Source organism: Labrus bergylta, chromosome 2, assembly GCF_963930695.1.
Source record: "Labrus bergylta chromosome 2, fLabBer1.1, whole genome shotgun sequence".
Taxonomy (NCBI): domain Eukaryota; kingdom Metazoa; phylum Chordata; class Actinopteri; order Labriformes; family Labridae; genus Labrus; species Labrus bergylta.
Window position 1 is genome coordinate 1,026,792 of NC_089196.1, and position 15,605 is coordinate 1,042,396.

At 41.4% G+C, this 15,605-nt stretch overlaps 1 protein-coding gene across 1 annotated transcript in view; it reads left to right on the forward strand.

The window, feature by feature from the left end:
- Positions 1-15,605, forward strand: part of tacr1a (tachykinin receptor 1a) — an 80,711-nt gene that overhangs the window by 16,651 nt on the left and 48,455 nt on the right. The window lies entirely within an intron of this gene.

The following is a 15,605-nucleotide window of genomic DNA, read 5'->3' on the forward strand; positions in this document are numbered from 1 at the left end:
ACTACTTACAAACTTCGTTGTATGTTAATCTATCGCCATTTGAATGGCACATGAAGTACACAAAAAACAATAATGAGAACCACTGTAGCTACTCGGGGTGTAAATGATAGAAACCTAGCATGGCGGAGTTGAGCTACCTAGAGCCAACTGAGAAACCATTGACACAAATTATAAACTTTTCAACAGAGAAATGTCTCACAACTATAATTTATCACTCGCCAGGTTAAATTAAAACATTTATGTTTATATACATATGAATTACTTACATGTAAGTAGGAAGTCAAACATTCAGCCGCAGCATGTGCTTTGAGCATGCGCAGTAGCTGACACAGTACAACAGTAGTTGTTTTGATGAACCCACATCTCATGGGATTAATGTGTGTTTATAATTGATCTGAATTTCATTTAAATCACGTTTTATGAACAAGAATTAATCACTTAAGCGAAACACGATTAATTCATTTTATGTAAACAAATTCCTAGTTTGCTAATCAAACACATGCCCTAGTTCATTTCTTTGAGTGCAGCTACACCTGCACCACCTACAGGACAACACATTAACATTAACAGAGGCTTTAAAGAGCACAGCTACACCTGCACCACCTCCCTACAGGACAACACATTAACATTAACAGAGGCTTTAAAGAGCACAGCTACACCTGCACCACCTCCCTACAGGACAACACATTAACATTAACAGAGGCTTTAAAGAGCACAGCTACACCTGCACCACCTCCCTACAGGACAACACATTAATATTAACAGAGGCTTTTAAGAGTACAGCTACACCTGCACCACCTACAGGACAACACATTAACATTAACAGAGGCTTTAAAGAGCACAGCTACACCTGCACCACCTACAGGACAACACATTAACATTAACAGAGGCTTTAAAGAGCACAGCTACACCTGCACCACCTACAGGACAACACATTAACATTAGCTGAGGCTTTAAAGAGCACAGCTACACCTGCACCACCTCCCTACAGGACTCCTTTAAGCTTTAAAGAGCAATGCTACACCTGCACCACCTACAGGACAACACATTAACATCCACAGAGGCTTTAAATAGTACAGCTAGAGTACAGCTACACCTGCACCACCTCCCTACAGGACAACACATTAACATTAACAGAGACTTTAAAGAGTACAGCTACACCTGCACTGAGGTTTGTACCATAACTCAGGTGATACGAGCCCTCCCACCATAAAGCCCAGTCTGTGTCATCAGACGGACCAGAGTGTGTTTCCTGAAGAAACAACACATCCAGCATCTTCTGACAACAGACCTCAGATATAAGAGCTCTGTTCTGTCTGTCCCACCCACTGTTAATGTTTAAGGACCCTATCTTAAGGCTCTGCATGTGGAGTGCCGAGAAGAGAAACACACAACAAAGAACAGACAAAGGACAGTGTAAAGAGAGACACCCTGTGATACATGATCATTTTACTTTTTAGATTTCTTAATAATTTTACTGCTGCTCTTTCTCAATGCAGTCAGGTGTTTTTTGACACAAAACCGTTTCTTTTCATACAAAAGGTCAAAACCCACCTGTTTTTTCAGAGTGCTGACAGATGTGATGAACTTCTCTGTGTCACTGAAGTAATCCCTCACTTTTACAGACTTTTTATTGAATGCTGAGTCCATGAACTGATTTATTTCATTCAGAGAATAAAGAGCAGCGCTTGGGTTGGAGGCTTCACCAATAGAGACATTATCTGATTCGTAATCCTCCTCCATGTCCTCGCCCTCACAGGAGGCCTGGCTGCTCACATTACCTTCATTACATTGACTCTTACCTGTTACACTAGAGGAAGCTTCTTCCTCATCATTCATACCTGTCTGCGCTTTTCTTTTAACAGCTGCAGACTGAGAGCTACTAAGATTTACTGCTGCTACAGAGCCCTGCTGCTTCTCAGGCTCAGCCTGTGTGTCTGTCTCTGGGTCTGTATCTACACTGACTCACTCCACATTACAAGAAACAACAATAACAGGAGGAGCACTATCTACCTCTATAAATGCAGCGCCGGGCACGTCAGCCACGGGTACAGCATCAGCCGCAGACGCAGCGTCAGCCGCGGACCCCGCCGCGGTCTCCACAATCAAAACATTTCCTCTGACCTGAGCTGGCGTACACCATGTATGAGCCATCACTGTGTTTCACTCTTAAGGAGACCTCCAGAGTCTGTGAGGATGAATCTAAAAACATAAACACTTGTCTCCTCAGAGACTGTACATGCTTGAGTTTAGGATCTTTACATCCTAAACTAACTGATTTAAATCCATTGGCAAACTTTCCAAACCGACGGAGCTCGTTCGGTATAAATGGCGGAACACTGGATACGGTGATCCGCGTTGAGGGAACAGATAGCGGGGAAACCTGAACAAACAAATCCCTGATAAACACACCGCTCTCGATCAGCTGGGCCCTTTCCGAATTGTCACAGTTCAGTATGCAGTACGTACTATTCAGTATGGAGTTTCAGTATACTGAACTTTCGTGGTCATTCAGTATGCATTTTTTGGGTCCGCGCAGTATACTGAACATTTCAGTATGCATACTAACTTCCGGGTTTTATGCAGTATGGATCGGAATGCGTGCTTTCAGGAAATGAATTGTGTTTTACCACCCACAATGCAGTGCGAAATTAAACGTAAATTGTCACGTCACGTCTGCCTCCAAATCAAAACAAACGAGCGTGGATTAATTTAATCAATTTTTAATCTAGAGTTAAAGTCCCGACTGAAATCACTACTTTAAATTAACAATAGACAATATAACAAATATCTGCATTATTATAAAACCTTTCCCCCTCTATTTAAATAATGATTTCACTATTTAAATGCGTCTTTATTAGTTTATTTTATATTCTGTATCCTACTGACTTTCCTTTATGTAGCCTACTGTACGTTATTTACTTATTTAATCTGCCTTTTACTTGATTGACATTGTGATATTGTTGTTTGTTTACCTGACTGTATATGCGCGTTACTCTTCTTGAATAAAGCTAAACAAAAAAACAAAACAAAAAACGGGTGGATGCGGCCGGTTCGGGAAACGTAAATGACGTTACTTCCATACTGAATGAATCAGATGAAGTAGGGACAAATATCTGCCTACTGTGTGTGCATACTGAATAGTAGGTAGTAACAGTATACAGCACGGATAGTATGTACTGCATACTACCTACTGCATACTGAAAGATTCAGTATGTAGCTGTAGCTCAGTGGTAGAGTCGGTCGTCTCTCAACAGGAAGGTCAGTGATTCGATCCCCAGCTCCTGCAGCTACATGTCTGATGTGTTCTTGGACATTCAAGCCTGAATTTCTCTGCTGGCGGTGTATGCATGTGTATTAATGAATTAGTTACTTCTAATGGTCACTACATAGCAACCACTGCCTTCAGTGTGTGAATGTGTAGGTGTGACATGTGGTGTAATGCTGCGTTCCAGTTGATCTCGGAAGTCAGAAATTCAGAGTTGCCGGTCTGATATGTCATCAGGAACGCCCCCTGAAGTCAGAATTCTCACTTGGAAACTCTGAGAATCTTCAGTAGCCCGAGTTCAGATCCAATATGGCTGCTACGTGCATCAACAGGGATGTCTAAGCTGTAACTGTTGAGTTCATTAGCAGCTTTGTCATCTTTTTGTGTCATTAAATCAATCACGCCGATGGTATGTAGGTTCTCTCTGTGGAGGTGTTGTCATGAAACTCTCACCTAGTGTTGTTATCGTCTGGTGTTAGCTAACAACAACAACAACACTGACATATCACAGTCTATATCAGTCACTACATCACAGCTCTACAACACAGGTTGCTTAAACATGTTTTTATCACTAAAGCTGAGGGCTCACTTGAAGAGAAAAGTGACACGGCGGTCTTTTCTATAGGCGAGCTTGTCGATGACTTGAAGGATACGTTATGCTGTTACATTGCTGAGCGCCTGTGAGCGCTTCAACATGTGCAGCGACCTTTAGCCCAGTTTCACAGCGTGTCAAGACGACTCACGCTGATCTTTTGTTTTGCAATCCTCTCAGAGAGATGTTTCAAAAACCCGTCCTCGAACCAGGTACCATCTTCACCAAATACATGTAGACATGGAAAACAGAAGGGTGCCTTCTTCTCAATGCTAACCGTTAGCCACTCTTTACGTGGTTTGTTTTACCAACAGATTGAGTGATGACAGTATCCTCCTGTTGGCGGGCGCTTCAACACCAACTTCCTGTAAATTCAGGGTTTCAAACCTGTGGTTGAGTAAGATATCCTCTTCATTCATTTTCACAAGTCAGCTACCGTTACATAGCCTCCCTGCTTATTGACGATGTTGCTAATAGTCACAGACCAACAGCCAAACATCTCTGAAAGAATGCATAATGTTTTACTGGAGCTATGGCACTGTGAGTCCCATCTTATCATCTTTTTTTTTTGGGTGATTTACATTAAATACAGTAACACTCTGAGCATGCAAAGTAAAACTTTAGAAGTTTCTTTTGAGTAAAAAGAAGAGAGCAGAATGCTTATCACAGCTAATAAATCATGAGGGATCATCATACGCAACAGTTGATGATAACTAATTCTAAATAATCTTTGTTTGTGAGGCTATATGGTGTTCCTATATGTTTTTATATTCTCTTCTCTCATGCTGTGTTTTTGTAGATCTTGTGGGATATAAGTTGTCTTGCATCGGTATGTGTCTTTCTGTTTACATGTGGATGTGTTTTTCTATTGCTGTATTTATTGATTCGAGTGGAAACAGCTGAATATTTGGCAGAACTGTGAGTCCAAGACAAATGTCCCTGAGGGGACAATAAAGTGTATCGTATTCGTCTGCAGCGTTCTTTCTGGTGCCAACAGGTGGAGCTATGCCCCGTTTTCCCCTGATCACCCGTTGTCACTACGTGAACATGTGTCATTTGCAGTATATTTAACTGAATTTCTCTGGTTGATTTTTAACAAATGTAAATATATTTAATATTGTCAAAAGCAAAACCAATAGAGAGCTTAGGGTTATGGAGAGTTCTTTGGAAAAAGTGAAATCTAACTATTTAATGTTGTATTGATTCTGTTGAGAAAACAGAGATTTATATCTTTATAACGAAGGCCCTTCCTCCAGTCAATGAACATCAATAGAGGAACTCCTAGCAGCTATCAATGACTTATATATCACTGTCTGTTCAGACTAAGACATCAGAGAAACTAATGAGTACAGACAAGAGAAGCCAAACTGAAGCAGTTTGAAGAACGTGCATGCCCTGAGAAGCCGAATCAGCATTCATGGTGTCGTATAGTCCACGAGTTAAGATTGAACATGGAGACAGTTCAGTGAACGCGCACAAACAGTGTTTGGCTGAAGTGAATGTGTTCAGATGGGATTAGTTTGTACTGATGGACACGTTAGAATGAAGTGGGGGGAGGGGGGGTAACAATGAGTGATTGGTTGAGGCTGATGCAGGCCAGTGAAACCTGGTCCAAACCAGAAAGAAGACTTTCTGTACAGCATACCAACCAGTCCTTCTCCTCGCCTCTTTCAACTCCTTTTTCCAATTTCCGCTTCTTTTTCCTCATATCTATCATTTGTCCCCTGAGGGAACTTAAACGAAACATTTTCTGTCCTGTGACATTCTTCTCTGGGTCCGTCTGTGTTTCATGTTCCGCATATTAAATGTGCGATGGTGTTTTTTCGTAGAACTAAAGAAAATCAAACCGCCCAAGAGAGAGACAGATGTGACAAAAGATAATTCATGAATACACCTAAAGATTCATCAATGCCATCTATGATGATGTTGTTTCATCTCGAGTAATTCTCAGTATAATCAATTTTGGCAGATATATTGCTACTAGAGTCTTGCCACTGCAAGACTACTTCACTAAGTAAGGTCAGCCTTAACATGTTTAACATGTTCAGATGTTTGGGCTTCTGATAGTTTTAGCCCATCCACCTCATTCTGTGTAAACTGAAGGCTGGTCTTTAAGTCCTGTACTTCCCTTGTCAATTCATCCAGTCACATGTTTGACGAGTCTACAATCATTTGGACGTAGTCTTTGGAGCGATTTTCTTCAAATCTTTGTTGAATGTCATTAGATTGATCTGAAGTGTCTGTGATGTGTGGTTGTTTTACATGAAGGATCTCATTACATTTTGTGATAAGAAAGCAATGTTACAGCTATTACTATCCACATCTGTCAGAGTCAATTTAACATTTAGATCGTTTTGAAACGCTGCCTTTGAACCATGTCACCTCTGAATAAATAAAAAAACACTCAGGTCAACACTTGTCACCTCCTGTCACTGAAATAACAGCCTGAGCTCAAGAAAGGGTTTGAAAGCTGGTCCTGCTTTGTGCTGGTCCTGCTTGACGGACTGGTGGATGTTTTATTGATATGATGTTTGTTTCTTCTGTTAAAATGGCCACAAGTCTGCGGCGAGACTTGTCCTCAGTGTAGGAATAAGGATGCAGTAGGGTAGACTTTTAGGGATCAAGGCTAGGCAAGACCAAGACTAAGGCAGGGCGAGAGCAAGACAAGACCAAGACCCTAAATATCACTGAAAAATCATCATGTAGGGGACCTTCAAAAAGTGGTCTCGAGACCGGTCTTGAGACCAAGGCCAATTTCCAAGTACTACAACACTACAGTCGGGTGTATGAGGAGAACTCTTAATCTCTAAAAACGTATTAAATAATTTAAAATATGAGTGATGTTGGTTAATGTTAGCTGTCCTCAGGCCTGGAGCCAGGATGAAATGACTTGAGGGGGCCTTTTTATTTTCATGAAGCCCCAAAAAGGCTTAACAAATAAATGATGAGGCCAGTGTTTCAAAACTGAATGCATTTAATAACCAAAGCGCCAACAAGCAGATCGCTAAATAATATTTGAACGTGTCAGAATCAGCAGCGACAGGCACATCTGGAGTTTGCAGCGGCTTCTCTCTCTCCCTCTTCACAGTCGGTTCCCTTTAGTTTCACTTCCGTCTGTCGAATGTGTGAATGTGTTATTTTGGTATAACTCGTCTTCCACTCCTATTTTTGTTGCATCCTAAGAGCCGGGCTGTAACAGAAAACAAACAACCAGCACAGGAATACCTATTGGTGTGGAAGGGTCGTCACAAATGATACAATGTTGGGGGGTTTGAATTAGGGCCCAAAGTTTTATTCACAACAATTAAAAGCATGTACGCTAAGAAACCGATCTGAGTGGTGAGTTCATGTTTGTCAATCAGTCTGTCGGTGTCTGCTGCTTCATAAGATCCGCTTCAAACGGCAGCTGGATTCTTCTCGGGTGCAGCACGCTAACTCGCAGAGGATACCCCAAAAGTCATTCCATGTTTCAGTGCAGTAAGCACAGTTGACATAGCAGGTGAGTGCTGCAGGAGGTCAGCAGAGGTCCCCAGTAGAGCGAGCATTTCAAGTCTGTAAAAAATTGCAAGATACAGCAAACACAGATTCCACTCAAGCAGTGGCTTCACCTTTCATCCAAAAAGTGAGGACTGTCTGAGAGCCTCGACCAGCCGGCCCTTCCATTCACTAAACCTCCTGTTCATCTCCCCAATGACACTGTCCAGGGTGCTGAAAAAGAGCCGTTGGCACTCGGTCTAGACTCCGATGTCCTGCTGCTGGCCTACAGTACTGTCCACCACCTACTGTTTTAGGTTTGTAGGGACTTACTCTCTTAGCTGCTGATTCAGATGCGTCAGGTGGGCCATCAGTGGCACACCGTGCCCCAATGGCCTGGAGTCACTTCTGAGCCTCTCCACGCAATCCAACACACCTTTCTCAACTTTAACTGCAGTGTAGAGTTCTGTTCGTTAGTCCACCAACACTTTCATAGGAGGGTGAAGAAGGGGTGAGGACTTTGTGGACCATAACTGCAGTAAATCTGAAGGTGGACTCCTGCAGTGCTTTTTGGAGCCCTGCTGCCTCAGCGCTCAGTTCTGTGTGAAGGCCACTGCTGTCATCTCCGTGAGGAACTGGACCGCAGCATCGTAACTATTAACGATGACTGATACAGTACCGAGTTGACCTGACCACCTCTGGTCCAATAACCCTTTCAGTCGCTGTCCTGTGTACACTGCGGCCACAGTTGGCTTTTTCAGAAACCAGTGAAGCATGTCACATACATCAGAAAAGGCTTGCAGTGTATTCTCTGATGACATGGCATGAATAACTGTTTCATGGTGGTTAAAGCAATGCACACACAGGACTTCTCATTCAACATTCTTCTGAAGTATTTGCTGCACGCTTCCTCTTTTTTTTTGACGTCACACTCGCACTCGAATCTGTGTGATGTATATGTGGCATTTTTCAGGATAGTGCTAAATACCTTTGCTAAGGCTTGTTCTTTTCTCAGTGTGTACTTCATCATAGACAAAAACAGTCCACCTACCCCGTCTTCTCTCGATTCCAAAGCATCCACCGTCCCCCTGAGCAGTAGCTGGTGTGACACAAGGAACTTAATGATAACCATGATCGCAATTAAATATAAGTCATTCCTTGCCAGTTGCCCTTCAATAACAAGTGTGGAGACCTCAGATCCTGCAGCACAACTTAATATATTCCAGCCACGGAGCATTGCATTTCAAATGTTCCTTGCTGGATGCATGTCTGGCAAAACCTTTGGTGCTATCCATTGCATATTTTCAATTGGAGAAGCCAGTATGTGTGAAGGCTTTGTCGGCAGCATTAGTACTACTGCACCCAAAACTAAACTTCTGACGTGGAAAGCAAGAGGCAGCATCAGCAACTACTGAATATTCCAGCCTCACAACCATTTTTGACCATGAATTATCCAAACAGGGTAGGACTGCAGGTGGACCTGGGCTGGCTCCTCTGTACCAAGATGGTCAGGTGCAGTGGCATTCTGAGGCTGAGCGGGAGGCGGCTGTGGACCCATTCTGATTCGGGGCTAGCTTGCTCTCATTTAGCTTGGTCTGATGTTGCTTGGCCTCTGAGATATTTATGTTGCTGCTGCAGGAGCTACTGGCCTCCTTGGCTTGGGTCTGTATTTTCTTTTTTCTTACAAACCACTTTCTGATATCCATCCTGTTTCTGTTAACCACAGAAGATAAAAACAACATATAGAAGGTCGTTTGGTTTTCCCAGATTACCTGCTGCTGCGTCCTGTGCATACGTTTCCCACACTGCACACACACGCTGTCTATTATGTTACAACATCTTAACATCTCGAGACACAAAAGCAGGTAAAAGACCTTTGTTTTTTAATATTACAAAAGAGCAGGTAAAAAGACCTTTCTTAATGCTATATTACTTTACTTCACTTTAGCAAAGCAACAAAAATTACAGTGGCAAGGAAAAACTTCCTTTTAATATTCAGAAATCTTGAGCAAATCCAGTCTCATAATGAAACAGCCAGCTACCGAAACTGCGCCGGGTTTGAAAATGGGATGGGGGAGATGGGATAAGATGCAGGAAGAGGAATAGGGAACAGTGGGGAGGGGGCGGGGGGATTGGTTGTTCAGGCAGGGTGTCTACCAATGATCCAGAAGAGTCTAAGAGAGCTCAAGAGCTACCAGGAAAAGATGTGGTTGGTAACTGAGATTAACAGATAGATACATGCAGTAATATGATGAGAGAGAGAGAGAGAGAGAGAGAGAGAGAGGGATAAGAGCTCAAGGTGCCAGTTCCCCCGGTAGTCAAAGCCTATAGCAGCATAACTAGGTGCTGGTCCATACCAGCCCTAACTACAAGATTTATCATAAAGGAAAGTTTGAAGTCTATTCTTAAAAGTACAGAGTGTGTATCTGCCTCCTGGAAGATGATTCCAGAGGAGAGGAGCCTGATAACTGAAGGCTCTACCTCCCATAGTACATTTAGAGACTGTAGGTACCACGAGCAGGCCTGGTGACTGAAGGCTCTACCTCCCATAGTACATTTAGAGACCGTAGGTACCATGAGCAGGCCTGATAACTGAAGGCTCTACCTCCCATAGTACATTTAGAGACCGTAACGTGTCTGTAAGTCAGGCTGGGCTGTGTGTAGTACTTTTGGACTTTTGTGAAATGATCAGATGTGCGTGCGTACAGCGTGCGCACACACACACACAACCCTGCAATGATTTACCTGGCATTCATTCTCTCTGTGATAAAAAGTATTTGGGAAAAAAACTGGTCATGAGTGAAAAGAACAGAAAGTAGTTTCAGATCACAGCAGACTTTTTTTAACATTATGAATCTGCAAAAGGCATGACAAAATACATTTGGGAGTGCAAGGGTGACCTTTGACCTGAAGCCAACTGGAAAGTCAATGTTACCATTTTATTTTTTTCTAAAGATTTATTTTTGAGCTTTTTGTGCCTTTAATGGAGAGATAGGACAGTGGATAGAGTTGGAAATCAGGGAGAGAGAGAGTGGGTAACGACATGCAGGAAAGGAGCCACAGGTCGGATTTGAACCTGGGCCGCCCGCTTGGAGGACTACAGGCTCCATACATGGGGCGCATGCACTAACCAATGCGCCATCAATGATACTATTATTAGTAAAATACTACTACTAAATAACAACAAAAACAACCACGATTTAACTACTACAAAAATACACACACACACACACACACACACGCACACGGTCAAGGACGAGGTGGATATTGATTTTGCACTTTATAGGTAGTGTCTGATGGTTACTGATGAGCTAAGCTGTGCATGCATGTGGACAATAACTGCAACATCAGTGACTATCCTATGAATTAGGAAATTACTTCCAACACACTTACGACGATCCAACACGATCTATCAACTCTCCTCTATAGACGGAATGAGTAACCTTTAACTCTTTATGGCTGGTAAACCCGAGGAAACAAATTCATGATCACATTATCACAGCCACAGTCAAATGCAATTTAGAGAAAAGAGAGAACAAATAAATCAGTGGCAGGCTTGTCGGCAGGCACTTCATCTGTCACTTTAGCTGCTACCTTCTTTATCACTAACCTCATTTCAGGAACACAGTGTAGCAGGCTCATGGTGTTTATATCGAACTGTTGCATTGCCATGGAAGATAAGGTCTTCTTGGTGGGTAATTGGAGTTGAATGTTACCCATGCAATCAAGTGCTGGCTGCATCCTATTGAGAGAAATTAGATTTTTTGCACAAACAGGAGATGTAAGTGTGCTTTTAGGGATAGGAATCTAAAGGGAGGAAGACACAGGGGCGCTCGCAGAGCTCTCCAAAGACTAATCCATTCAATTGAAATCCCTCTCTTAAAGTGACTTAGGGTGTGGGACTGCAGAGACTGTTTTAGTGAATAAACCAGGAGCTACAGCAGGCTTTATAAGACGTGTCCTGTAAAACATTCCACAATCCAACTGTCAAGGAAAAGAGTCAGACAGATGTAGCAGGTAGCTACATTTAGCATGCTCATGTGTTTGACAACGTGGGATTACACGTTCTGTGAGTGGAGACTCTGGTTGTATTTGGATGAATCTGTTAGCGTGTGGCGTGCAGAGTCAGTCATCTCGTTGCTCTCCACACACGATGAGAACTGAAGAGTTGAATCTGTCACGATTTGTTGTTGTGTGGGCTCGCACATTTTCACGTTTCAGATTTCGTAAATCTTTAGTTTTGTGCTGGGCTTAAATTAATGCCCTCCAGATTTCAGTCCAGATGGATTCTCTCTGTTAGAGCCCCTCATCACTTTGTGTTATTCCTTTTCTTTTCCATTTATTTATGATCACCAGTATTGGTAAGAATGTCACGACAACACGTGTGCAAGGTTAAAACACAGAACGAGCGTGATATAAAAACTCTTACTAACATCCAAATAATCAGTGAGTATGTTCTTCTTCTTCTCTCTAGTTCTTGACTAAAACAGCTTTTATACACAAGGGGAGGAGCCGGCCGTCCCGTCCATGTAAACACGGCTCTGACAACAACACAGCTAGCGGCACTCGAGCTTCTCACTCATTGTAGACAGTCATGACTCAGAGACACATTTACACAGGATAGACTTGATTTATGATTTATTTATGTGGAACATGTCGCACATCCTTTCCTTAAAGTTATTTAGGAGTTTTCTAGTTACCTGTAAATCTAGTTTAATTGTAGTTAGCGCAGCAGCTATTTGGCTGAGGTTTAATTTACATTTCATATCTCTAATTAGTTTTGATTTAACCTGGATTTTTGTCTTTATTTTTTGAAACACCTGTCTTTAATCCAGCGTCTTCTGGTTGCTGTACAGTTTTTTCAGAAAGCACTAAATGGGACTGCTTCTATACCAGCAGGCGAGATGAGGATCTGGGCTGCTGAGTAGGTCGAGGGCTGTCTGCAGGTGTGTGTTTGATTGTGACATCAGGAAACCTCATGGCTTCTAGTCCTGTTTGAAGCCAAGCCACTGCAGAGGCAGTGATCTATCATTTTCACTGGACTGGATATAAAATGTGCAGAATACAGTTAAATGGTCCAGACTGCCGTCAGGCATCATATGTGTGTTCAGGGTTTTAAATACATCAGATACCGAAATGAAAATGTGTTTGTGTTTTTGTGCAAATCAATTCTGCTTTAAATCATCAACTGACTGAATAAATACGGAATTTGAACTCATGATAGGAAAATAAAATCAAGAATTTAAGGATTTAAATGTAAAGTATAAAAAGTAAAATGTCAACTAGAATCAAAAATCTCTGCAGAGGATTGAAAATAAGTCAGCAGAAGTATCAATGTTTTCTCCTGACATGATGAGAATAATATTTCGACAGATGTTGAAATGTGTCTTAAACATGTTCTGTCAGGTTGGACCCCCTCGAAAACGAGATGGTTCATCTCAAGAGGCTATCCATCAAATAAACAGAATTTCTCTCTAGGTTCAGTTTAAATTGTGATCAATGTAAGTTCTAGTCATTGATAGAAAAGAATAGAATAGAATAGAATTAATTTATTTATCCAAAACTGGGAAATTGTGGCGTTACAGCAGCAGGTTATACAAACACACAATATTAGCAAATAAACACAATATAATATTAAATACAAAGTAAATAAGCACTAAAAATATCAAAACTAAGAATGAGAATATATACAACCAGCATATTAACTCAGCATTACTAGTCTTGAATATAAAAAGATTAAATACAACATACTTGCTGGAGGTAGATGTAAAAATGACCTCTCTGGAGAGATCACTTTAATCATCCTGTCCCGATCAAACTCACTTTCATTCAGAAAATTAATTTTATTACCCAATTATATTCCAGTCTCCATAAATTATACTCACTTCTACAACCCCCATGAGTCACACCATTGATTCATTGATAATACTCAGCAGGATTCTCACTTCAGAATATCTATTATCAGTTCATGACTCTCATGAGTTCATGAGTCAATGTTCACACACTTTCAACACTATGGTTTAATTCACTTTTAGTTATAATTGAAAATGTTTTTTTTCTATCAACAACTCTTTATCTTCGTTTGCCTGCAGATGAACAAAACAAACTTATGTACAAATCTCGTGACTTTAGTTAGAAGAACCTTTATTATGAAAGCTTTAAAGAATTAAAATGTTTCTTTGCATTAAGACCCCATTATGACGTCTTCTTGTCATCAAAAAGCGTAGAAAGGCTGAGAGCAGGATGTGAGACCCCCTGATGGAGTCTGTGGTGGTGGTGGTGGTGAAGGAGGGGGAAGGACTTGATGACAGGGTGGACATCAAAAGAACTCAACCCCCACACTAATGAGCGTATCAAAGGGGACTGGGGTGGAGGAAAGTTTGACAGCAGCAAGACCTCTGTCTGCTGGTGGTCTCAGCAGAATGTGATTGGTTTAATACTGAGAAGAGGAAATACTCATGAGCTGCTATCGTAGATAGATGATGAAGACAAAGAGACAGACGGAGTGATGAATGAGAAACAGACTTCCTGCTTGAACTTTAATGAGCTTCATTTGTTATGAGATAAATGAGATTGGGCTGCAACTTTTTTCTACACACATAATTACTGTAAGAAATTTGAGTCACTTTTCTAGATAAGGTTATTTTATATCATCCTTGTGCAGTTAAAATCATCTACTGTAGCAAGTCAGGAAACTACGATTACCAGCAAACAACTGCAGATTACACATTTACATGCTGATGGTAGAGGCTGCTGAGTAAAAGAGACCATCAGTATTAACTCATCCAGTCATATACGTTCACACACTGATGGTAGAGGCTGCTGAGTAAAGAGTCCATCAGTATTAACCCATCCAGTCATACACGTTCACACACTGATGGTAGAGGCTGCTGTGTAAAGAGTCCATCAGTATTAACTCATCCATTCATACACGTTCACACACTGATGGTAGAGGCTGCTGAGTAAAGAGTCCATCAGTATTAACTCATCCATTCATACACATTCACACACTGATGGTAGAGGCTGCTGAGTATAAAGTCCATCAGTATTAACTCATCCATTCATACACATTCACACACTGATGGTAGAGGCTGCTGAGTAAAGAGTCCATCAGTATTAACTCATCCATTCATACACGTTCACACACTGATGGTAGAGGCTGCTGAGTAAAGAGTCCATCAGTATTAACTCATCCATTCATACACATTCACACACTGATGGTAGAGGCTGCTGAGTATAAAGTCCATCAGTATTAACTCATCCATTCATACACATTCACACACTGATGGTAGAGGCTGCTGAGTAAAGAGACCATCAGTATTAACTCATCCATTCATACACATTTACACACTGATGGTAGAGGCTGCTGAGTAAAGAGACCATCAATATTAACTCATCCATTCATATACATTCACACACTAACCCTAACCCTTATTCTTAAAGTTAACAATATACAATTCAATAATAGTAGTAATAAGCAGTTGTATGGAATTAACTAAACATGCTATTGTATTCAGTGTTAATGGTTGTCTGGTACCTGGATACTGATATTATATTATTCAACCAGGTAATAAAGATATCTGGGAATTTTGGGCCGTTTAGTTGGATCATTCGTCCGGTCTTTTAAAATGTATTGGACAACAATTCCACCCTATTCTGTTCAGTTCATTAATATACCATTCTTTGTCAATTTACAGTAATAAATCAATATATGACAGCTTGTGAGCGCTAGCATCAAAGTTTAAAATCAGTGTGTTTGAATTATTGGTGGCTGGGAGAAAGGATTAGTTTCCTCCAACTATGACGCAATACCAACTGTATCTATGAGGATCAAACCCCTGACCTTCCGGTTGAGAAACGAGTCCACCACTGAGTCACAGCCGTCCACAGATAAATCCTGGCCCTCTTTATTTACATGATGAATGAGCAAGCTAAACATTTTTTATCAATCTCATCCAACTCAATAAGAACATGATGAATTGTACTTGGGCCTCCTAGCTGTACCTCACGCTCGCTATAAACTTCGAGGTGACCAAGCCTTTCGCGGCCAAGGCCCCTTGCTTGTGGAAAAGCCTTCCTCCCTCAGTCAGGTCTGCCCCCTCTGTGGAATCTTTTAAGTCCCGCCTCAAAACACACTTTTACACGTTGGCTTTTGAGTCCTAGTTAGGTTGCTTGTACTTCTTTCCAACGTACTTCTATCAAATGTCTTATAATATTATTGTCTAATTATATTGTTAGTATTCTGTTTGTAGGCAAACATTAATGTGTGAG